This window comes from Numida meleagris, chromosome 9 (genome assembly GCF_002078875.1).
Source record: "Numida meleagris isolate 19003 breed g44 Domestic line chromosome 9, NumMel1.0, whole genome shotgun sequence".
Classification (NCBI taxonomy): Eukaryota; Metazoa; Chordata; class Aves; order Galliformes; family Numididae; genus Numida; species Numida meleagris.
In genome coordinates this window covers 434,227-449,123 of record NC_034417.1, presented here as the reverse complement: position 1 = coordinate 449,123, position 14,897 = coordinate 434,227, and the positions used below count along the sequence as shown (strand labels likewise).

At 46.1% G+C, this 14,897-nt stretch overlaps 1 protein-coding gene across 4 annotated transcripts in view; it reads right to left on the bottom strand.

Moving 5' to 3' along the window:
* The window catches only part of CSNK1G1 (casein kinase 1 gamma 1), an 87,393-nt gene that overhangs the window by 67,530 nt on the left and 4,966 nt on the right, over window positions 1-14,897 (bottom strand). For 3 of the 4 annotated variants that reach the window (XM_021407330.1, XM_021407328.1, XM_021407333.1), the window contains exon 2: window positions 821-928. The gene's annotated coding sequence lies outside the window, so the exon portion shown is untranslated. Of the gene's footprint in view, window positions 1-820; window positions 929-6,757; window positions 7,024-14,897 lie in introns of those variants that run through there. The other variant, XM_021407329.1, reaches the window with a different exon arrangement.

Sequence of the window (14,897 nt, the reverse complement as noted above, 5' to 3'; positions counted from 1 at the left end):
TTCGGAAGTAATTCTGTCCAGAAGTAGAAACAGCACTCCAAAAGGATGAGATAATTAAGACCCTAAACAGAGGCAAATCTTGTGCCATTCCTGCAGTGCTCCTTACCAGCACCCCCAGGAAACATGTGCCAAGCAGACAGACCTGCACTGCTCTCTCCAGGTCATCACGTTCATCCAACCAATGCACTTGCTTTTTGTTGGGTTTATTTTTGTCACGAATGCCTGGTTCACAAAATCGAGGTATCTGTCCATGCCAAAGCCAAACACACACCTACAGATGTAATTCCCTTTGCTTTCTCTCTTCAGGAGAGGAAAATTCTCAACATCTTCAGTTTTGAGTTTTCTGCTTGTTCCATAGGCGAGCTCTAGCAGTACAGAGAACTCAGCCCATATTCTACTTGTCACACTGGAACAAATGCTCATTTACAGAGCACATCAACCTTGTACCTGGTTACCAAAGTTAAAGCACATTTTGAGAAGCTTTGTCTCCTCACAAAAGCCTTGGGACTTATCTGCCCAATTTCCTTGCTGAAGGCACTCGTTGGCAGGCAGCGAGGCAGTTACCTAGTTTTTCAAGTCAACACTCACGCTTCTAAAAATGAAGCTACGGAAAGTAGATCAGAGATGCAAATTCCTAGTTACTTCAGGTAAAAAAAATACGCTGGCAAAACTGAGAAAAAAAATATACTAAAACAGAAGAACGAGCAACTTGCATTTGGTCTCCTGGCATCTCTCCACAGACTCACCAGATTCTTTTTAGGAGCAAAGATAAGGATTGCACGCTAAGTCCCCCCAGAATACAAAGCCACATGGTACTCACCACACGTTTTGCGATGCACTTCTCGTGTTTGTTATCTGAAATCACAGGGTAGTGAGTTCTGGGGCATAGGAACAGCACAGCAGCTAGCCAGTCATATCTGCAGTGAAACTGGAAGGCAAGAGAAAACATTTTAGAAAGTCAAAATGTAACAGCTACAACTAGAACACCAACTTCCAAGCATACTGACAGACGAAACCGAGCCAACGTCAATTCTTGTAGAAAAATTCCAGCGTTTCCCCCTTACTCCCCGTCTCAGCAAACTAATAGCTTTCTGTGCTATAGCACGTACTTTAGCAACAGGGTTTTCTTCAACTCCAGATGTTTTTTGTCTCTTTGAGAAACAGCATTTCCCCGCCTTGGGAAACAGGTTCCCAAATCACGAGGCAGCATCCCTGGGCCGGCTGCCTCTCCTGCCATGTTCCAGGCGCTACGGTCAGAAGGAAGCATGTGGTTTTTTTTTTTTTTGTGCCTTTTTCCTCAAGTAACACCCTTCAGAGCACACAGCCTCTCTGACAGGGATGTGGAGGTTGAACTAAAATGAAACTGTTTCACAGTATTTCTGGAGAGCTCTGCTTTGAATGAGCAGATACAGACTGTTCTGTCCTGCGCACAAAACTGAGGCATCTAGCTTCCTTCACAGAAAAAGCATGGATTGTTCTGACAAGAGTCATTTTAAAAAAGTAATTTCGAGTTGTGAAAATCTGACAGCCACCTAGAAGATAAGTTCCCAGATGTGATGCTTTGCAACGGGCGTTGAGCAGTCAGCTCCTGAATGCCCAGGTGCATGCAGAGCTTGCATTTCTGTGTTTTCACAACTACTAGAGCAGGGGTAGAACATTAAGGGTCCATACTGCCCCCTCCAGCCGTGTGTTCTGTAAGTACTGACCCCTTCACTCCAGCCACAGCAAGAGATGCTATCGCTTGCCCCTGCATATCAGCCGGGAGAGTATTTTTGCTTTCTCCAACGTGAAGTACGAATACACCAAAGTCATCACCGAATGATCAAGAGGCACTGCTTTGACTAAAGCGCACAGGATTTTGCTCTACCTCTGCCTGTACTCTTATAAACTTCTTGTCAGTCCAGCCCAAGTCATATGCATGTTCTTCCAGTGTCATTCCTCAGTTCTATACAAGAAGCTGTAAGGATTGCTCAATGGCATTGCACGAGACTTCAGAAGTCTCACAGCAGGCATCATTATTAATCCTCACCTACAATTACCAGCACCAACCGTGAATGAAGCCAGGCACCTGCTCTACAGCTTCAGCACTCAGCCATTACATTCTTCTAATTTGAAAAGGCATTGGGTTGAGTATGCCCCCCAAAATTATGCTTATTAGGAAGCACTTAAGGCAAACTTCAGTTCTACCCAATGCTCAAGTTTTAAGTGATTTGACCGGGTCAAAATGCTACAGCAAGGAAGAACTGGCCAAACTTGTCCCAAACCAAGCCCTACAAGAATTAGAAACCTGCCAAGTTCTCTACGTACAGCAAGAAGGGACTGCAGTTTCACTGGGTTACTTGGGCAAAGGATAGGAGCATCTCATTCATGAGGCAGCCCCCATATTTCAATACCGAGCACATGGGGAAGCTTGCTCTTCCGTCACCTTGAACGCGCTCTAGTTAAACTTCAAAGGAATGCAGAAATACACATACAAATTCCTACCAGGGACCCCTGACCAAAGACTGACTCGGTATCTTCACTTTAATACCAACTTTCATTAAGAACCAGCAGCTTCCAACAAGGAAGCAGGACAGAAGACGATAACCTGCTCCACACCACAGCTATTTACTTCTATTCCTAGGGTAAATAAATCATTTCACACACTGCTAAGCTAGAGGTTAGCTATTATTCATGTTCTGCTGGAAGAACAACAGCGTTGGCATGGTATGGAGGAGTCAAAGTGTAAGACAAGAACATCCCCAGCGCATCCCTGCAACTTCCGGCTGGCAAGGGCCAATGCCAAAAACCCGTCCCCACCTCGCGCAAGACATTTGCTGCCAGACCTTTCAACCTGCAGCACAGCAAACACCACTAATCCCACGCTCATGGAGCAGTGCCTCACTCGATGCACTCCAGCCTCACAAGAGCATTTCAAGCTCAAAAGGCAGTGCTCATTGTCTGACCTGGCAGCATGCTGATGATGCTGGGCTCACCCAGAAATCCCACCTGGCAGTAAGATCACTCCAGCAACGCAGAGAGAAACCCAAAGCAAGGGGAGGACCCAGAGCATAACTGCAGCACGTGTCGGATCTGGACTAGACACCAGGAACCTGGTTTGGCATGGCACAAAGTAGCCACCTCTTGCAGGTACAAATAGCAATGGTTACAAGTGAGAACATGTGGACAACCCGGTTGGAGCACAAGTTTATCGTGGTAGCCACTTTCAGAAAGCCTCAAATTATGCAGAATGCAGGGCAACACATCTCTTCTGCTACAGAAAAAAAGGAATGCGAATGAAAGAGGCTGTGTCCCAAACCACAAGCAGTGAGACGGACCCCTTCCAGCTTCTGACAGCTAATTAAGCTTTTGTGCGTTTAATTAGTACCTCCAGACACTTGGCGTGTTTCCTGTGACATCTCCTCAATGGCACTCACTGGGCCTGGAGATGGACATGTTGAACTCCCAACCTCAGGTTTGCAGGAGCATGCAGGGGGAAACATTCCACAAGGATGCTCCCGTTCCCACTGTGCCACCCCTCCAGGAATATCTCTTTATTTTAGGGTGTCAAAAACGGAAGGACAGGAACACAGAAGCTTTCAGCCTTGCGAGGTATTCTTCCCCATTACTTTCCAAGAGAACTGCAGCTGAGAAGCCAGCTTTCCTGTTTTAAGTTCTGAGTCAGAACCATCATCCCCAAAGGCACCTCGTTAATGGATATTTGTACCTTAATGTACACAGCCAGATCCTTCCTTTCCTCAGAGGGTCATGGGGACCCGTGGCAGTGGGAACCAAGAGAGATGATTTCAAAAGCCTAGCACTAGAAAACTCGGGGTGTTCCACAGATGCTGCTCAGCTCCCAGAGGACATTGCTTCCATCACAGCAGGAAAATGATGCTACAAAACCCTTCCTTACAGTGCTCACAGGTAGTATGCACACAGTTTTGGGATCTTTGTATTTCACCTCATTATTATTTTATTGCCAGTTAGTAGCACAAATCTCTGGATAATACTAGGGAAAAAAAAACTTCAGGTTTGAGCCTTATGAATTTAATACACAGGAGCAATATTAAAATTCCAACCCAATGGATGCTATCCCTCTTTGAAGTCTTTGTGCCATCCAGCACTGAAAGAGGGGTCAAAAAGTTCCCACTGGCATTAGATGATGGAACAAACCTTAAGAACAAGAACAACACTCACACCAAGCTTGAATGGTGAGAAATTTGATTGGTGGCATACAGAACCATACTTGATTTGAAAAATCACCCATCAGACCTGGACCAATGCACATTTGGGTCAGCACATTTTCATTCAAAGAGCTCCACATCCACATGGAAAAATGAGGTCTCTGCAGATCATTTCTGGTGTGCAGGGAGGTCTTTTCAGGAGATATCAGCACTAGTGAACAGCTTTGGCATAGAAATCCGCAACACTTCTGTTCCGAGTCCAACATATAAGCATTCACAAGATTTGTCTAGAGAAAGGCTTGCTTTCTCTCCTAGGAGGCATCATGTTTCCACCAACAGAAACACATGAGCAATCTCGAGGTACACACCGTGTTCTGGTTGGATTTTTTGTTTGTTTTTTAAATAACCACTCGTTATTTCATTCTCTTCCATCACAGACCTTTAACAAAAGCTACTGAAACAATTAAAACCATGAAGACAAACTCCCTGAATACTAAGAGTTTCAAATCTTCAGGGTGGTCACGTTCCTAAAGACTCCACCTTCAGCAACCAGAGGACAGCTAGCAGAAGCAGATGCCCAGGAAAGGAAAAGAAGAGGGAAAGCACACGTAGCTTCTTTGGTTTTTATTCCTGAGTCTTCCCAAGCCAGCACGGGCTTTTGGCCACTCAGCAGCGCTTTCTCATGGGCTTGCCCAGCTTCTCTGACCTTGCAGAGGCCTTTGGTGACCTTAGCAGCCCTCAGCTACCTCAACAGCTCTCTCCTCCTCCTGATCCTGCCTGCAGATAGCTCCAGCTGAAGCTCCCACCTCCACACAGGCAGCAGAGCTCCGTCCCCCACTTCCAGCCCCAAGCACCTCACCAACGTGACCTAACCCACTGCTGCCCATTAAGCTAGGTGAAGGATAACCACTTCTTGTCGTAAAGGAAACCAAAGGACTCAACTGGATCGCAGAGAATAAATAAGCAGCAATCAGGGAATAAATATGCAGTACTGTTTGCTAATTACCAGTAGATAATAAAACTATGCCTAGTAGCTGTAACAGCAGAAGAGATCCGAACTACACATTGAGGCTGCCTGCCCTTGGAACACAGAAAGTAGCTGTATCAGAAAGAAAAGTCTTACCTTGCCAGGTAATTTGCAAGTTTTTCAGCAGGAATAAGTACTTACAAGCAATACCTGGAGGAGAGCTGGGCACGCAGCTGAATGCCTTAACAACTGCACTTAAAGCAGAGCTCCTCTGCGCATTCAGTAATTTGCAAATTCCTCTCTGAATACACCCCAAAGCTGACATCTACATTTATTCTGCTCAACTGGAGAATAAAAACCTCAGCTTTTATTCCGGCACTGTACTTGGGCAGCACTCAGAACAGTATTTATCGTCTGACACCTAAGTAAAAAAAAAACCCACACTGCTGCTTGCAAAGCTTTGTAAATACCATTTAACATCTTTCAAATCCCTTAACTCTCATGAGTAGCCCACACATTTCAAGTGTGGCAGAGTACAGCAAGCGGGTCTCCACTGCAGCCTTCCCTTCACAAAAGCAGAAGAGCAACCAGAACTCAGTGCTCTACCCCAGCATGCCAAACTGGGACCTCTGCACACAGAGCCTGGAGAAAGCTGCTAAGCCTGCACGTGCTCCTACCAGCCCGTGCAAAAGGAAGCCAATGTTTTGTTAGCAGCAAAGCGCTGAAGACTCCAAAACCAATGCCAATGGTCTTCACGATGAAAGGGAATAGAACGATGCCTCAAATGAGCCAAGAAGATCCAAAAAGCAAGAGAAAACTCGCGGACAAGTTCAGATAGTCCTACTGACAGCACGTGAATATAACAAAATAAAATTCTTCAAACCCGGAATCATTCGGAACAGAGTCCTGCTTCCCTTAAGTTTCATTAGGCAAGGTTGTCACTGTACGTGCCCATGGGGTGTTCCCAAAAGGAGCCAGGCTGCATGTTTTCAGTGGTAATGAATCATTTGGCGTTTCACGGTTCAGTGACATGTCAGCCCGAGTGGACAATGACATTACAGCCTCACTGAAGATGCTCAAAGATAATTGCGTTTTATCCTTGGCAAAACTTAACCTGTTCAATACAGCCTCCAAAGCTGGAAGATCAAAGTGGGAAAGCCCACCCCAGCAATAGCTGACGTCTCACTTCCAGCCGATTTAGCCTTTTCCTCCCCACACTGCCACAGATGCCACACAAGCAACAGGAGCCTGGAAGACACTGCATGGCTCTGGGAGAAACAGGCACACATCCTAATGCAAAACATCTGCTTTTTAGCTGGTGCAGAGGCTGCTACGGAGACAGCTAGCTTGACAGCCCTGTTCTGATAACAGAAATACTAGAGCAACAGGTGAGAAGGTAGAACAGGGCCACCCTTGTTGTATTTAAGGATGCAAAACAACCACGCCACCTCGAGCTTTGCTTCCCCTGAGACAGGAACGGAGCTCCCCAACACAACCATGCTGACTACTGGTCTGCTGCAACGACAATTCAGAGAGAACAGCTAGAACACACCACACACCTCGATTAAACAAAGTGAATATAACCCAATATAGATACACAAGTGGGATTTTAAACTTGGATTACCTTATGAAAGCAGGCATTCAGGAACACTCCGATGAGTCTCAGATGCCTCTACTCGCTCCACATCCTCACCTGGAACACCCAGTACCTAGATCACTTGCTATGCATCGCCATCATCGCCATGCATTTTACTTGTCTTTTGGATTTCTTCCTCCCCAAAGGATCCCTTTACAGTTTACAACAGCTGAGACTTCCAGAGTTGATAGCATTCATGCAAGGAACAGTTCCACTTCTAGTCTCTTCTCCGAAGAGGCAAACCCCTCTGACGCCTGAAAGAAGTTATCCCAAATGGGATTTGAAGCACACTTTAGAAAAAATATTTATAAATATCCATCTCATCCAAGGAGCTTTCTTGCAAGATGCCTTTAATAGGCACCTGACAACGTGTTTCTTCAGTTAATGCATTTTCGAAGAGAAAGATAACCACCCATCAGAGAACTTACTGCTGTGATGATTTGCTCAGCAGTCTCATACTTGACACACTAGTTCGACTCCTTAGTACTTCAGATGCTCATCAGCATAGCTGATGCCTTGAGCCCTAGCACCAGCCAGGAACCAAACGCAGCTATTTGGGGTCTGCTCTCCCCACCTGACAGGTCCAGGCTGCGAATGCTGCAGAGCAGAAAGCCTGTCACACACAGCTGACGCAGCCGGCCCTCTGCAGACAAGGAGTGATGCTTTCCAGGAGAAGTGTCCATTCGTCAGCACTTTGCTGCTCCACAAGAGCTCCCTTTGAGCAGACTTTAGGTGCTCTGCAGCTTCTCTTTATTCCTCCTGGTTCTCCTCCAGGTGTCACACCCTTTTAGAAGATGCAAACAAGCTGGTTAACAGTAACTAGCCAGAAAGGTTGTTTTATTATTAACTGGGTTTAATGTGTGTATTATCTGCTTCAGTAGTTGTGGGGGATTAAAGAAAATTGCCTTAGAACATTAAGAATCTAGGAAAATCAATACATACACATTCTAGAAGTTGGAGAGATGCTTGCAGACTGAACTTGCACAAGGATGAAACAACATCTTCCAAGAAAACCCAAAGCGCATTCTCCATGAAATGCAGCAATCCCAAGCAGGAACTCCCGCTGGTTTCCCTTATCAGCCCTCATTTGTGAGAAAGTCTACCTCATTATAACAACAGGAGAAAACCACCTCGACAATACCCAGAGAGCTTTGTGCCAGGTCAGAGGCAGAGCAGCTCGCAAACAGGTTTGACAGGCAGCAGGAGCAGCGCATGGGGAAGGCAGGACCGAGACCTCCCCTTCCAGGCACAGCACTTCTAACCACAGCAGGCCAAGCGTTTAACATTTCACTGTGGGATATCTCAATACCAAGAAAGGATCGAGCTCCTGGCTTTTGTGTTAGGTGCAAAGCTTCATCAACAGCTCCTCAAATGCGCTAAAAAGTCCTCTCCACATTTTCACAGGGAAATGCATGGCTCGAAAGACCAATTTCTGGTTAAATAGGATTAAGATTTTTAGCAGGCATGGTTCAGCAAGCTAAGAAACTACAAAAGCAATCCTCAGTTTGTCAGCCATGCCATAAACACAAGCAAAACCAGCACTGCTGATGTCCTGCTGGCTGGACCTCAAGTAATTAGTATGACAGAGCAGGACATTAATAGGTGCATGCCTTACTCGTTATTGCAATGGCCCAGCTCTGGGCTATGAGCAGATCACCGCCTGCAGAGGAACTGCTGCTCACCATCCCACACAAGGAGAGCTGAAGGGAAGCATTATGACAACCACCTACCTCTTTCCACATAGAAAGGGGGAATCCAAACAATTTTCCCCTTTAAAGCGACTGAACTGCATGTTCAATTATCTTATTTCTCCCCTATTTCTATTTTTTTTTCTATTATTTGTTTTAATTTGCCTGGTTTCAGTTTCTACCCGCCCCACCTTGAAATGCTTTTACACATTAACCACAGAACGTTGTGTGACAAATCTCTGACTGCATGCAGCATGTGAGCGCTGGACGTATGTGCAGCATGCTGAGACCTCCCCTCCAGGTAGCCACAAACCAAGCAGCCCCAGCTCCATTTCGGAAATCCCACCTCCTCGATATTTCCAAAAGAAGGGGCTCATGAAGATAGAATAGATGAATACCCACACCATGAAATCCTCTGCTGGTATCTTGCCACCATTCACAAGGATTGCAGAGGCCATAGGGCCAGCTCCAGCATCTGGAACCACTGGATTCAGGATGCTAGCACGGACAAGCCTGCCGCATCCTAAGAGCATTTGTTATGTAGACCTGCTGACCACAGCTTTCTCTAATCGCTTATTGAAATTCACTCAGCATTACTCAGTGGCTCTAGTACTTCATCGGATTCATGTTTCAGCCCCCAAAGAATTCAAACAGCCACATGCGCTGCCTGTAACAAGCATGAGACCACCAGCAACAACCAAGTTATTTGGAGTACAGGTCAATTCTGCAAGCCTGACAGCAAGCCATGCCCATGCCATACATTAAGGGGTTTGCCCACTCACCTGCAAAGAGTTTCTTCCACAAGCTAAAAAGCCACCCCACTTACCGCACTCCTAAACACAAGGAAGCACAGCAGACACCCAAAAATCCTGTTCTATTTCCCAGCTTCTCCCATTCAGCTGCCAACATACTGCCAGCTGCAGGAAAGTTTGGCATTTCTGAGAGATGGCAGACGAACTCCAAAACCTTGATTACACACGAAAGGTGTAAATAATAGGCTCTAGGATCCAATAAAGGTTCCTCATAACACTCACAGGATGAATTGTGTCTTTAATTAGACACAAAAAAGCAAGCGACCACATAGGATAAGGCAAATAACGCACAGAGCCGGACAGCTCTGGTGCATGTTTTATCGCATGGATTTACCTCCTTGTGCACCATGACAGCTTCTGTACAAAGTAGACTTCTTCCCCAGCTTCTAGGAGATGAATTTAACCTCCCCTTGAGGAGGACTACTGCCATTCACCCAGTTAATAAATTACACCTGCATAAAGAAGCTTTGCTTCAACTTCCACTTTTGACCCACAATCTTCAGCATAGCTGTCACCAAGACATGCTCACCACCAAGCAATCCCTGCTACGTACCAAGTCACCTCCTGCTGAAGCCCCGGCGCCCAGCGGCAAGGATCGCTGCGTGCCAGCAGATCACTGGTAGGCCTGCTGAGCTGTGGCCAGGCCGGGAATTACTGCCAGCACAGCACTGAAAGCGTCAGCCGATTATCCAACACAGAAAGCCTTTCAGCGTCACTGATCCCCCAAAGCTCTGCCCATCCCAGAAATGCAGCCTTTACATTCTGATTTAGATATCTAGAGATGAGCAGCAGAAGCCCTTGTAGCACAAGGTCATACCTAGCTTGCTGGAAGACTAAATTTAGCCCTCTGTGCCTCAGGCGGTTCTATTAGTTATGGAAAGAAAGGATACTGGTGTTGAGCACTGGTCCAAGGGTAAATCCCTTGGAAGAGTTGACTCCATTTAATTGCAAATGATCTCAAAGCTATTAGCAGGGTGCCCCAACTCAATTCATCAGAAGAGGGACAGTTAAATACTACACAAAACCAGCACTGGGGCACTGCCGTCCTGTTTAAGGTAGGTTTGCTCAAGTGGTGTAAACTATTACTACATTCAATTTTAGACTCCGTAAGACAGGAGATCAAGAAGGTCTAACAGATGGGGTTTCAGCACAAATGTATTTTAGAACACCTCCTTAGCAAGCATATTTCCTACTCTAATGCTACAGCTACAACGTGCCATGGAAGAGCTGATCTGCCAGAACACAGGGATTACTCAAACTTTTGTCAGTGTTACCAGAGACAGACTGAATGGTTTGTGAAGACAGGCTCCCGTTTACCAAAAGCTGTCACAGCGAACACATTTGTGACACAGTTACTATTTTTCAAAGCCATAAAGACGGGGATCACTCAGATTCTCCAATCGCAGCACTCAGCTGAGGTTCAAAGTCCAGGATTGCTACAAGCACTTGAGAGAATCTGTGCGTGAAAAAGAGAGAATTTGGTTTGAAGACACCACTGGGGAACAGCTACACTACCTGTCTCAGCCCTGTCTGCTTCGCAGACCCTGCAGAACCTGTTTTGGTGCAGGACATCCAAGTAGGTTCCATGTTTTGGAGCATTAGCTCAACTGCACTTAACAACAAAAGCAAGATGACTGAGATCACAACAAAATGAGTGCAGGACTTCTTGCAGCAGATGCAGAGGGCCCACAGTCCAACTAGACACCTACAAGTCGTCCTCAGTCCCCTTGAGGCTCTGAAAGCAGCTGGCAGCACAGAGGGCTGCTCAAGCACCCAGCCCTCCTCCCAGAACCACTCCCCACACCTGAGCCTGTTGCTGCAGCATCCTGGCAGGGATCCCCACAGCCAGCCCTAGCTCATGTCGTCCCCTTCCTGTCGAAGCCCTCTTTTCTGCACAGACCAGAAGGAATGGAACAAGTGCTTCCAGAACAACACGCCCCAAGTCATAGATCTTGACAAGTGAAGGCACTCTGGTACACACAGTAACTGCTAGCATTGAGAAATGATTAAGAAAAACAACCAGCAGAGCACCAGTGCTGTATCCCGTCAGTCCAGACAAAGGACTGCATATTGGTTTGGAGCCTAAAACCAGTTTTGGATCGCAACCACTGAATAATATAAATCTCAGCACAGATACTCTTGCTGCAGCAGCAGAACACAGCCTAACTATGATTTACCATCACTCGTGTTGCATCTATCATGAGTAAAACCGAAGCCTTAGCGCCGCCAACACTGCACAGAGCTTTTTCAGAATTAGAAACCTGTCAAAACCTTTCCAGAGGATGGCTGGGAAACAGTATCAGACGCCTGAGTGGCTGCAGGCCTGACCTCTGCAGCCTGCAGGATGATCACCTGGGGAAGTGAAGGACCTCGAAACCATCCAACCTGCTGCTGATGCCCTGCCAGCAGCTACACCAGCCAAGGAAATCCAAAATGAGACTGTAAACAGCCAGCAAGCCCTTGGCACGGCAAAGAACCTGGTGGAAGCACATAGAGCATTTGGAAGGCACTTCAAAAGCATCCAGGCCGCTTAGGGCAAGAGCTGCCACAACCCCTCCCTCCTGACACACATGAGCACTACGTTACCTGCGGCTTCAGCCCTGCCAAGAGCACTCTGCTGAAAAGCAACAGCAGGAACAAGCCTCCATCAGCATCCCGAAGGTGAGACCTCTGAAGTCTAACAGCCTTGAAAAGAGACAGCTACAAAATGTATGGTCACTGCCTCATTAAAATCAGATGTTACGGGTTAATAAGTTTTCATTTGTTCACTCAAGCTTGCTCTTTCAAGATCTAGGAAATAAAACAAAGCAGTAGAAGCTAGCCTCGTGCATCACAAGGACAGTTAGAAGGTACCTGAGGACAGCCAGAGCCATTCCATCAGGGCTGCTGCAAAACTTGGGATGAAGCAGCTAGCAATGTTCAGAGCTCAGCTGTTTCAGTTTATTTGCCAGAATCGTCTCTTGCGGTGGAACAACTTTATAAGCCATATTGTACAGGACTTCCTCTCATTTGTTGTTTTTAGCAGACCTAAATAAGCAGAAGTCAAGCCTACAAGGAATCTTGACTCGTAAGGAACCAAACTTGAAGATCCAGCAAGCCTGAGACCCTGCAATTGCTACACTCTAGAAACTCACTCACCCAAAAAAAAAAAACTGTTAGAGGATAACGACTCCATTCCTACCCTCCTTCTTGCCATGAGCAAGACTAGCTAGATACAAACAGATTTCCCCTTTTCCCCCGTTCCTGCAGTATGCTCTCTATTAACATGAAAGAAAAAAGAAGACTGGATATGAATCAACCCTCTGATTTATAACTCAGAAGTGAATGTGCAACAGCTAGCAAACGAGCAGAGCTCAGGTTATTTCTGCAAACAAGATGTTACCCTAATTACAGGTGTAACAAAGATTAGTGCTTAAGTGGAAACTCACACAGTTTTCAGCCCTATAAGCTGGGAAGATTTACTGCTACCTAAGATGACTTAAAACATGAATTGAGCTCCATAGCAAGTTGCTAAGATGGAGGTTATTGTATCTTGTAAAATAAATAGCTTTAAGAAATGCGCTTAAGGCTGGTTGGCTCCACAGAGCTCAAAAGCAGGTTTCTCCTACCACTTCCTTAGCCTAGCTTCAGCACTAGAAATTACAATTCCTTGTCAGCTGGGGGGAAAAAAAAGGAGTACTCTACAGGAAGGTGCTACTCCCGAGTTCTCTTAGCATTACTGCAAGCTTCAAACTCATCAAGCTTTATCAATATACATTAAAAGACACATATGGGACAGCAGCTACTCAAGATAGTTATCAAATTGTGGGCTCCTCTCTAAGGTGCTACACGGCCAGCTCACTGTGGGAGACAACAGAGACATGACAGCTTCAGAAAAAGGACAGCAGGCTCAGGACTGCAAAGAAAAGTTTGTTTCTTTATAAGCAGCTGCAGTTCTCCCAGTCTAAAGGAATGCCATAATATAATCATAAGAGGGAAAAAAAAAAGAGCAGCAGGATAGCAGAGGCAGATAGAAAACAGTTTATCTCACAACCAAATATCCCCAATTCCTGCATTAGGAACGAAATCACGTTGTTCAGTTGTCTCCCACAAAGCACAAATGGTCAGACTAATCTTCTGGGTAGGACGGCTGTCAGCTCTTTAGGCTATTAAGTTATTATTCAGAAGAGATTTGCTCACAGACGAGCAAACCAAAACAGAAGACTCAGACAGGTAAGAGACACCTATTCATTTGGGAAAGTGAGCTGCTCTAAACGGATTTTCAAGGAATAACATAGGAAAAGCCAAGACAAAATGGAGACGATCTCACACTGATTTGTGCTTCTGTGCTGGTTGTGCCAACTGCTTTATTTCTATGAGTGGTCTTTTAAAAGGTAGAAGCGTCTGATAAACTAGAAATTTAAAAGGCATCTAGCAAAGATGTAGAATACCTCCTCCATCTATAAAAGATAGGGATTTATTGTGGAACATAATGATTAAGGAGGCACAAGTCTGAGATTTTACCTCTCCGTAGCCTATCCTGCAGCCTGTGCTTTCTGCACCCTGAAGCCTTTGGTCTTCTCAGCTCTCTGCAGCTCAAGCTGCCTGCTGCCATCACTTCCACGAACCTCACCAGGCTCCAGAGGCTGTCTGCTCAGCCATCCCCTCCTTCTAAATAACACCGGGAAGGAGCTGCTGGCCATGGTCCACGCGAGCACTGCTGACAGATGAGGAGGGGAAGTTTCTGGGGGCTGAGAATGAGAAGCTGATGACCAAGAGCTCTGTGACAGCATTTCAAAGAATTGCTCCCACACTCGGCCTCCGACTCATTAGGAACTGAGATTTCTGAACAACTGGAAGCCTGTACAAGAACGAGGGGTCTGATTTCATCAAAACAGCACTAGGAACGGGCACTTGAAATAGAGATTAAAGACTCCTCTGACACTTTAGCACAAGAGCAGAGAGCCAGCAGAAAGAACATGTGTCCCAGGATCATGTGGCTTTCGGGGAAGAGAAGCTGATTCATAAAATCTCATCTCCTCAAGAACATCTTACAGGGAGGGCAAGGGGTAGCAATATGGAAATCAAAGCTAGAAAAAAGAAAATTAGTAGAAGCAGAATAGGATGGAAAGCCAAAAGTAAGGCACATTGGTGTTCCTACATAAACGGTGGAAATTGAAATGATGGAGAAACTCATTAAATGCCCGTTTTCTAAGTGATGATGTAGGTGTAGCAGGCACATTCAAAGCACAGGGGACAGCAGAGGGGTCAATGGGACACTCGGTGTTCAAGCACTGAGCCTCTGGACAATCTAAGCTCCTAAAAATTAGCACGTAGCATCATTTGAGCAACCCAAGCTCACCGTGTCATTAAGAAAGGAATCAGAATTCCAAGCTCAAACCAGAACAGCATGGCCTCAGCCACCCAAGCAGCAATGGCAGCTGACCTGTGCTCACCAGGGGTTGGATAAGCAGGAAGCTCGGCATTAAACCGAGCCTCCACGCAAACCACCGAGTGTCATGTCAATATGTAACACTGGGACCCAATTCTTAAACAGCATAAAGCAGCTCCTCCCCAGCAGCACACAGGGGGAGTGGCAGTACCTCATTTTACTTTCAACAGCAAAAAACTGAGTCCGAGCCACCACCA